We start from the raw sequence: 11,103 nt of genomic DNA, 5'->3' as shown, positions 1-11,103 counted from the left end.
TCTCTACTGATAACTCTGCAATTGGATACTTTAAAGTAGAAAGTGCAAAGTGCCAAAATCATAGAAAACGAAATTATTACGCAGAAAAGTGCAACGTGCCTAGGAGGTTGATGTATGAAAGAGGCTACATCCACTTGTGTTTCATAAGCGAGATATTTAGATGTCACATTGCCAGCACCATGCAGTTTCAGATGGTAAGCGCCCTCTTGAGCTGCATCATAGAAGGGCAGACTGTGCACAAAATATTATGAAGACTGACACCAGTCTTTCACAGTTGCCTGATAGCAATGCTGTTGCCTTGCAATGGATCTTCAACAGGTCATGTTTGTGCCCAAACTTACACACAGCAAAATGTTTTACAGAAGTCAGCTTTTGTGTTATAACTTTGGAATCTGTGTATGTGATACAATGCAGTCTTACATGCATATGTGGGGTGAAAGCATCGCGAGTAGAGGTGCCAATGAGATTGCCTCGTGTAGTAGAAGTAGTAGTAGTAATATGTATTACCACGTTGGGATCACTCCCTCCGTGGTAGCCTGCTTTAGAGTCTTAATTGCTCTCTTCAGGCTGCGATTATTTTTCGTGGATTTAGTAGTTCGACACACGCCTCACATGGACTGGCACAGCAAGGGAAAAACGCAGGATCCGGGTTTGGTGTTTTTCGTTTCTTGTCGTTGTTGCTCGGGAGGCGGACTCTGCACTTCACCATCTGGCAGGCAACCCACACAACGTCTGCTGCCTAGTTGTCGTAGTTAATTTGTCTGTCGTCTATGTATTAAGTGCGTCTTGTTTACGTTGCTGGTAATTATGGAGTTGGTCGTCTAGTGCTTGGGAGTGTAGGGATGGATGTTATTTAATGTTGGTTTTGTAGGTGTTGGGTGTATTGTTGATAGAGATTTGATATTGTTATGTCGGGATTCTGAGGGGGAGGTGGGTTGAAGAGCAGTTGTGTGTAGGGTTTATTTATGGATTTGTGGACATATTTAATGTTTTTGCGACGGATGTATTCGGGAAGGGGTTTAATTCGGGAGAGGTCATATGGGATATGATTTCTGGTGTTGGGAACCAGGAGATAAGCTTTGCGGATTAGGCTTCTCTCTTTTTGGATTAGGAGTCGGAGATATGAGAGGCGTACATTATGGATGGTCGGATGATGGATTTATATATTATGATATTGGTTTGAGGAAGGCTGCCTATTCGTTCGGGAGGGCGACCGGAAACTTTATAGAGGAGTTTCGCGGATAGGGCTATTCGCTGGAGGATTTTAACCGCCTGCGGATTGAAGTTCAGTTTCCTGTTAAAGGTCACTCCGAGGTACGTTATTTTGTCTCGGTATGGTAGTCGTGCGTTTTTTATTCGTATTGGGTTCCTGTCACGTATTGTCGCTCGTGGGTATCGTCGTCTTTTCAGTACCATGACTTGTGTTTTCGTTGTGTTAATCGTTAGTCTCCATTTGTCGAGCCATGTTGTGAGGCGTCTCAGTGAGTTGTTGAGTAATCGTGCTTGCGTGTGTATACTAAGTCTTCTCGATGTCAGAATTGTGTCGTCTGCAAACTGTCCGAGTTTGATTGTCGGAGTTTGTGGTTGCGGGATGTCAGCTACATAGATGTTATAAAGGATCGGAGACAGTACTGTGCCTTGGGCTACTCCCCCATGAAGGGTTAAGTTGGTAGAAAGATTGTCGTTAATTTTTACTTGAGCCGTTCGGTCACGTATGAAATCCGAGAGCCATCTGACAAATATGCGCGGCATCCCTGTGTTTGTCAGTTTGTAGCGGAGCCCGTCTAGCCAGACTGATGCCTCGTGTCTGCTAAAACTGATACATATGGACATAACAAACAAGAAGAATCTGATAATCTGGAGCAATAACTGTGCAGCTCAAAACAAAAACTGTGTAACGGTTTGCATGTGTCTCTTTTCAGTTGCCATTGATTTATTTGAGCACATAGAACAACGTTTCCTTCTCAGTGGCCACAGTTTCTTGCAATGCGATTTTGATTTCGCTTTGAAAAACGACAGAAAGTGACAAAAACCTTCATTCCTAGTGACCTGCTTAAAATCGTACACGACTCTAAAATTGTAAAACCATTTCAAACAGTTTCAATGCTAGAGTCAGATTTCCTTAATATCCAAGATGTTGCTGATCAACTAATTTCCAACAAGAACTTGAATATTTCTAAGGCATGTTGCATTCAGTATGATGTTAGTAAAGCAGGTAGTGTTTCTGTGAAACAGTCCCATGATAATGAAGCAGTGCATACTGCTTAAAAAGGGGGGAAAATATGAAAGATTGCAGTCAGCGTTTTTTCAAGTTAAAGTACAAAATAGGGAAATTACTGGAGAAAAGAAGAGCAATGATCCCCTACCTTCCAAACAAGGAGCATAGGCACTAGGCAGTTCTACAAGCAGATCTGTAAGTAAAACTTGCTCCAGAATAGAAAAAAATAGGTATTGAACTTTGCACCCTTCTACTGCAACTGTACCCATTACTTAACCCTTTTCACAATTTGTTATATAATTAAATCTGGAGAAGTAATGTCTTTACATACCACTATTATTAATGAGTAAACACTGTACTGTTGCTGTTTTCTATCAGAAAAAAAACATGACACAAATATTGTACAATTATTCTTATAGCAGCATTTATCTTATCTCCAATGTTTCATTTTGGCACTTTGCACCCTTCTACTTTAAAGTATCCAATTATGCATTTGTGGATCCATGTTGTAATACACCTTTTTTTTCTTCTCTCTATATGACGAATCCATTCCTGAAGTTTTATCATCGAGTTTTGATACACCCTGTATAAAACGAACAAAATACGTCCATTAATATGATTTAAAAGGCTGTCCACAAACTAACAGATTATAAAGAATAAAAAAAAACATATTTAATAAAAATAATATACCCTCCATAATTATTAACTTACACCGAAAAAAAAAAGTATAGCTACCCAGGTAAATAATTAATCACTGCTGAATGTAGAGAACCTTGTCTTTGGCAGTATAGCAAACTTAATATGTGGAGAATTATTTTGTCTAACAGTGCTGTTAATACCCAAGATATTAAAATGTTGACTTCTTTCCATATAGCATGTTGCTGCTCATTTCAAAGTGGGTCCTGAAAAAGATGTGACAGAACCAAACACATGGATATTTTCAGAATGTCATAGTTCATTTGGAAAATTATGTTATAACCTGTATATATGTTAACTGTAGATGAGAATGGAAAATACTCTGTTAGAAGAAAACTTGAAATGTATTCAAGCAGTCATTATAACCTTTCACCAACTTTCCAATGTCAATTTCTCAGTGCATTTACTGCAGATTATCTTTAGCAATATTAAGTAACACGCATGTCATCATGTTAGCAACATAATTACTTTTGAGCTTGATCATTACATGAAGGTTAAATATGGTTCCATATAGGGATTTCCTTGTGTTGAAAATCTTCAGCTTTGGAAAATTCAACTACAACTTATTTCAAAATTTGTATGGTAAGACTTTCCTGTGTTAAATTTCAACGTACCTCGTTTACATGTTTCGACCTATTTATGGGTCATCTTCAGAACTGGTCGTTGTTGGTTTTGGCGCCACTTGTTCTGTTTCCTGTGAGGGTGTGTTCCTGTGGTATAGTGTAGAGTTAAAGAGTGTGCGTGTTTTGAAGTTGAGTTGTGTGTTGAGAATTTCGTTGGGGTGTGTTTTCGTGTGTCTGTATATTTCATATTGTTCTAGTGTGTTTAGTTTCTGGCTTTTTGGTTGGATGTGCAGTATTTCCATGTCTGTGTTGATGTCTCTGTGGGTGTGGTTAGCATTTGTGAGGTGTTCTGCATATGTGGAGGTGTTTTGTAATTTTGTTATGGCTGTGATGTGTCCTTTGTAACGTGTTTGAAATGATCTGCCTGTCTGTCCTATGTAGAAGTTGTTGCAGGTGTTACATTTGAGTTTGTATACGCCTGTGTGGTTGTATTTGTTTGTTTGTTTGTGTGTAACACCTGCAACAACTTCTACATAGGACAGACAGGCAGATCGTTTCAAACACGTTACAAAGAACACATCACAGCCATAACAAAATTACAAAACACCTCCACATATGCAGAACACATCACAAATGCTAACCACACCCACAGAGACATCAACACAGACATGGAAATACTACACATCCAACCAAAGAGCCAGAAACTAAACACACTAGAACAATATGAAATATATAGACACACAAAAACACACCCCAACGAAATTCTCAACACAACTCAACTTCAAAACACACACACTCTTTGACTCTACACTATACCACACGAACGCACCCTCACAGGAAACAGAACAAGTGGCGCCAAGACCAACAACGACCAGTTCTGAAGATGACCCATAAATAGATCGAAACAGGGAAACGAGGTACGTTGAAATTTAACACAGGAAAGTCTTACCATACATATTCCGAAGGGATACAGTGTTAAAAGTTGTGTAATCAAGATGTACAACTTATTGCCCTTTCAGACCACTTGCTTGGATTTGTCCTCATGGTATAACACACAAGTAACTTGAAGGGTAGTAGGATAATGGCCCTTTCAGACCACTTGCTTGGGTTTATCCTCATGGTATAACACATAAGTAACTTGAAGGGTAGTAGGATAATGGCCCTTTCAGATCACTTGCTTGGGTTTATCCTCATGGTGTAACATATAAGTAACTTGAAGGGTAATAGGATAATGGCCCTTTCAGACCACTTGCTTATATTTGTCCTCATGGTATAACACACAAGTAACTTGAAGGGTAGTAGGATAATGGCCCTTTCAGACCACTTGCTTGGGTTTATCCTCATGGTATAACACACAAGTAACTTAAAGGATAGTAGGATAATGACCGTTTCACACCACTTGCTTGGGTTTATCCTCATGGTATAACACACAAGTAACTTAAAGGATAGTAGGATAATGGCCCTTTCAGACCACTTGCTTGGGTTTATCCTCATGGTATAACACACAAGTAACTTGAAGGGTAGTAGGATAATGGCCCTTTCAGATCACTTGCTTGGGTTTATCCTCATGGTGTAACATATAAGTAACTTGAAGGGTAATAGGATAATGGCCCTTTCAGACCACTTGCTTATATTTGTCCTCATGGTATAACACACAAGTAACTTGAAGGGTAGTAGGATAATGGCCCTTTCAGACCACTTGCTTGGGTTTATCCTCATGGTATAACACACAAGTAACTTAAAGGATAGTAGGATAATGGCCCTTTCAGACCACTTGCTTATATTTGTCCTCATGGTATAACACACAAGTAACTTGAAGGGTAGTAGGATAATGGCCCTTTCAGACCACTTGCTTGGGTTTATCCTCATGGTATAACACACAAGTAACTTGAAGGGTAGTAGGATAATGGCCCTTTCAGACCACTTGCTTGGGTTTATCCTCATGGTATAACACACAAGTAACTTGAAGGGTAGTAGGATAATGGCCCTTTCAGACCACTTGCTTGGGTTTATCCTCATGGTATAACACACAAGTAACTTGAAGGGTAGTAGGATAATGGCCCTTTCAGACCACTTGCTTGGGTTTATCCTCATGGTATAACACACAAGTAACTTGAAGGATAGTAGGATAATGGCCCTTTCAGACCACTTGCTTGGGTTTATCCTCATGGTGTAACATATAAGTAACTTGAAGGGTAATAGGATAATGGCCCTTTCAGACCACTTGCTTATATTTGTCCTCATGGTATAACACACAAGTAACTTGAAGGGTAGTAGGATAATGGCCCTTTCAGACCACTTGCTTGGGTTTATCCTCATGGTATAACACACAAGTAACTTAAAGGATAGTAGGATAATGGCCCTTTCAGACCACTTGCTTGGGTTTATCCTCATGGTATAACACACAAGTAACTTAAAGGATAGTAGGATAATGGCCCTTTCAGACCACTTGCTTGGGTTTATCCTCATGGTGTAACATATAAGTAACTTGAAGGGTAATAGGATAATGGCCCTTTCAGACCACTTGCTTATATTTGTCCTCATGGTATAACACACAAGTAACTTGAAGGGTAGTAGGATAATGGCCCTTTCAGACCACTTGCTTGGGTTTATCCTCATGGTATAACACACAAGTAACTTAAAGGATAGTAGGATAATGGCCCTTTCAGACCACTTGCTTGGGTTTATCCTCATGGTATAACACACAAGTAACTTAAAGGATAGTAGGATAATGGCCCTTTCAGACCACTTGCTTGGGTTTATCCTCATGGTATAACACACAAGTAACTTGAAGGGTAGTAGGATAGTGGTCCTTTCAGACCACTTGCTTGGGTTTATCCTCATGGTATAACACATACATAACTTTAAGGATGATAGGATAACGGAGGTGAAATTCGACATGAATGGTCAGTATATTTTGCTTTTGCCTTCTTTCACATACCCTAAATTTGAACTGTGGGGCCTTCAGCTTTACGTTTCTTCAAATTAAGCAGATGCAAAGGCAGCTTCAAATGTTACATCAATTAGAACTCTAATTTAGGACGCCATTCTAAAACTTTTATTGCTCGAAGAAATCCATTAGTTTTTGTTGGGTTTAAACTTCTGAAAGTTGTATATATAATGGTAAGAATGATAACCAGACCACAAATGTTCACATATCACTACAAGTAAAGGATTGTATTGCGGAGTAAATGGAGGTATGTCTAAATAATGTGATTTTTTTTTTCTTAGCAGTAAGTTTTACATAATACTTAGGTTTGTACAGCCAATAAAATTCAGTGAGGTCAGACTATCACTCCCTTTGAGGTTTCTATAAAAAGGCAATACTCTGATGACATCAACTACGAGGTAACATTTTTTAACCTCACCTCGTCTTCTCAAAATAGATTATTTTCCTATCATACAAAACCTCAAATAATGAGTGATATCTTTCAATCCATTTATACGTGCATTCATATGATAACTTTCAGTATCTGAAAAATGAAATAAACCATCACAATTATTTCAAACTTTGTAATTGTCTCGGTAATACGTGGACAGTTGGAGTTCTTTCAAAATAATTCTATGTTGCATACTTCAACGCTAAAGAATTTTCAGAAAATAACTTTTTCAACCAGACATTTTTAACCTAAGGCAGTAGTATTCAATCATTCGCTGTTGGCATTACGAGTTAACATAGAGTAATATACTTTTCTAAATCTTAATTAAGTCTCAACAGAGATTTTGTGTTTTATATTTGCACTTTAACTGCATTGACAAATCACATAAAAACACAAAATTATATTTATCGTTTTTATTTATTTATATAAGATCAGATACTATTCATGTTATACTGATTGAAAATAATAAACTAAATTATGAAAATTTGATCTAATGCAAACACAGAAACATGGCTGTGGCAGGAGAGTTCTCACTGATATAGAGTTAGTTCTGTTTATTATTATTTATATATATCTCATATTTTAAAACTTCATATAAAAACAAGACAACAAGTATGATATCAGATGTGACCTGTAATTTGAGCATCACTCTAAAAGCATAGGCGACAAATAACAAGCCACCATTAATTGTGTGTCAGTTTCATCTTCATTGGGTTTTATTCTTTTCAGATCACTTTGCCAACAACCCATGTTTACTTACAGTGTAATTAAATAATTGTAGAACCATGATGTTATGTAATTTCAGTTGCAAATCTTTCATTTCCTCTCCCTTCATGGTCCTTTGGAACATTCCACAGAAACTTTGATACTTCATTAATTTTGTTTTCATACCTTGTCTTTAATAGAGATATCTGAATCTCAAAATATCTTAATAGGCAATCTGCTGTATAATTTTATGATATTAGTTCGAATAAGGTCCTTCTCTCGAAATGCAATTAACATCACAAAACATGTAACATGAATTACATTTGTCATCCACTTTCAGCAATATTCAACATAAATGTGTAAATCTAGCTAAATTCATGTCAATGTGGAAGCATAGATATTATGAAGCAAGGATATGCACTGCTAACTCTACTTATGATCAAACAGAAATCTCGTTTGGTACAAAAGTTATATCTATGTTAAACAGACTGACATTACAGTTAATTCAGTAAACTTGATCAGATACGTAAAACTTACTTCATCCACCATTCAAAATTAGCTCGCTAATGCTCTCATAAAGGACAAATACGTTTGCTGGTTTCTATACTTTGTAGGAATGTTTGCAGCACAATGTAAGAGGTTCACAATATTAATGGTTGCAAAATCTTTGAGAACAATTATTTTACATATCGAAAGTTAATCATTATTTTTCAGATTTTTGTATGTATGGAAGCATTCTAAATTCGTTTTAAACATATTGTATCATCAGATTAAAAGAGTTTTTTCAAACAGAATTTCATGGTAAAAATATGAATCTAGATTATCTTTCATACCAGTCTGTATATCTGAACACGCCTCATGGAAGCATAATACTTCATTAACAATTTGTTTTCAAATTGTACGAGGGCTATTCATAAAGTAACTTCCGTTTTCATATAGCATGGGTAACAACAGAGACAGTGGCGCCGCTCTTGCGGTGGAGTGTACCTTGAAGCAGTACGCGTCGAGCAGCGGTAGAGTCAAGGTCGTGTCTTTGTTCCTCTCTCAGCCGCTGTCAAAATGTGTGCTGCAATCGCAAGTCCCGCCAGGTGTGAGGTACGTTCTGTAATAAGATTTCTTGTGGCCAAAAACTGTAAAGCTAGTGAAATCTATCAGCAACTTTGTGAAGTTTATGGGTCAGAGATAATGAGTGAAGGTGGTGTAAGACAATGGGCGAAACAATGTCCATGATGAAGAGAGAAGTGGTCGACCGAGTATCATGAATGCAGATCTGATTCATTTGGTTGAAGAAAGGGTTAGAGCAAACAGCAGGTTCACCATGTTGGAGCTTAGTGAGGATTTTCTACAGATTAGTCGCACTCTTCTGTACAAAGTGATTATCGAAGATTTGAGCTACCGGAAACTTTCTGTCAGATGGGTGCCTAAACTCCTTTCTGAGGAACAAAAGGCTCAGCGGATGGGAGCGGCACTCTCCTTTCTTGAGTGTTACGAAAGAGAAGGTGATGCTTTTCTCGATCAGATTGTGATAGGAGATGAGACTTGGGTGCGGTATGTGAATGCAGAAACAAAGCTTCCATCAATGCAGTGGGGCCATACTCACTCCCCGAAAAAACCCACAAACACCTTCGACGAGGAAACTCATGGCAACTGTCTTCTGGGACAGAAAATGAATTCTGCCAGTGGAGTTCTTGGAGAGGAATGCCACAATTAATGCTGAGCGTTACTGTACACACTACCAAACTTCAAAAGGGCCATTCAAAACAAACGTCATGGCATGTTGAGCTCTGGGGTGATTTTTCTGATGACAACGCCTGGCCGCATACAGCGCATCGTACTGCGACCAAACTGCGAGAGTTCAACTAGGAAGTATTGGATCACCCTCCCTATAGCCCAGATTTGGAGCCTAGTGACTGCCATCTCTTCATGCACATGAAGACGTGGCTTGGCTCGAAGCGCTTTGGCGATGACGAAGAGTTGGAAACCAGCGTCCTAGGTTGGCTTCAGTCGCAGGCGGCCGAATTCTATGATTACGGAATTTCAAAGCTCATCAAACGCTACGACAAGTGTCTCAATGTAACTGTATGTGGAAAAATAAACTAGAGTGTATACTTTCAAATGTATTGTAACCCAATTCTGTATCTTCATTCACAGGTTTGTAAAAAATAAACGGAGTTACTTTATGAATAGCCCTCGTAACTTAATCATATACTGTAAACATGAAGTGCTTCATAAACTGTAGAGCAGCTATCAATATGTGGTCTAATAGAATTGACATACAGAAATACGTGTAGTTAACTTAATTTCATTTTTCAGGTGTGAAATTAATTTTACTAGCTTACTTACTGGTTGTTCATCACAGAATTAAGTAATAAAATTTGTGTAATACTCCAAATTAATTTTATAAAACACTGTCACTGTGATGAATGGCTAATGGCTCAGGGAAGATGCCAGCCTACATGAAAAGAGCAAAAACGCCATGCTGCAGACAGAGCAGCTGATCACCTGGTGCATTAGGAATTAAAAACAGGCTCCATTAACAAGAATATATCTGAATTAAACCTTTCATTTCTGAAATGAACGAAAATAACATACAAATATGCATATTATTAAGTAAGTAAATAACTGGAAAGTAAAATTCTGGTAATAAGATTTAAATCATTTAAAAATAACAGTCATTTGAAGGAACCAGTACCAAAAAATGCCTGCCACATGTTGAAAGACTTGATTCTATAAAAAATAATGCGTATGAGCTATTCCATCTCAAATCGACCAAAATATGGAGAAAATTGACCTTACAATTTCTAAATACAATGAAACTTTTTTTGTACTTAGAGAACTGTGCTACAATGCTTTGTGCAAAGCTTGAGGCATCAGAACTTCATAGTGTTGAAATTAAAAATATTTAAATTTATCGTATTTTCATAAAATTTGCAACTTTAAACTGTTGTAGCTCTGAAACCCTTTCACCCAATGATCGACATCATGGTTTATTTTGATGCTGAGAAATTAAAGTTTATATCGACATATACAGATTTTCTTACTTTTTATGAAAATGGAGAAATTTAGATTTTTCCTGATTAAGACACCTTTGGCTAGGAAAACATATTTTAAAAATATATAGTTAGATTCTGCTTTGAAAGTACAAATAAACACATATTTTTTACTGATGGTATGTTGATAAGAAAGTATTGAAAATATCAAATAAAGGAAATAAATAGTATGCGCGTAAACTAACCAGCTGACTGTGAGATGGGAGCTTAGCTGAGACAAGCAAAGCCAGGAGACAAACACGTAATGTGTCGTCTATCACTCATGGCTGTGCTAGCTTTATCACAGGTTTTCATAAACACAGGAGTAAAATGACGCCCAATGCTCGCTTATCTTCAGCTCTCGGCCAGTGCATGCGGTACTGCGCTGTTCAAGTCTAAGCGTGTGAAAATAATCTATTTAATACCCTCGAAACTTATTGCCATGACACTAAGCAAACAATGCCGAATAGTGCAAGGTTTTTCCTCAATATTTTTTTACATTTTTACAAATG

The sequence above is a fragment of the Periplaneta americana genome, chromosome 14 (assembly GCF_040183065.1).
Source record: "Periplaneta americana isolate PAMFEO1 chromosome 14, P.americana_PAMFEO1_priV1, whole genome shotgun sequence".
Lineage (NCBI taxonomy): Eukaryota > Metazoa > Arthropoda > Insecta > Blattodea > Blattidae > Periplaneta > Periplaneta americana.
The sequence above is the reverse complement of the archived record's forward strand: the minus strand, read 5'-3'. Positions refer to the sequence as shown.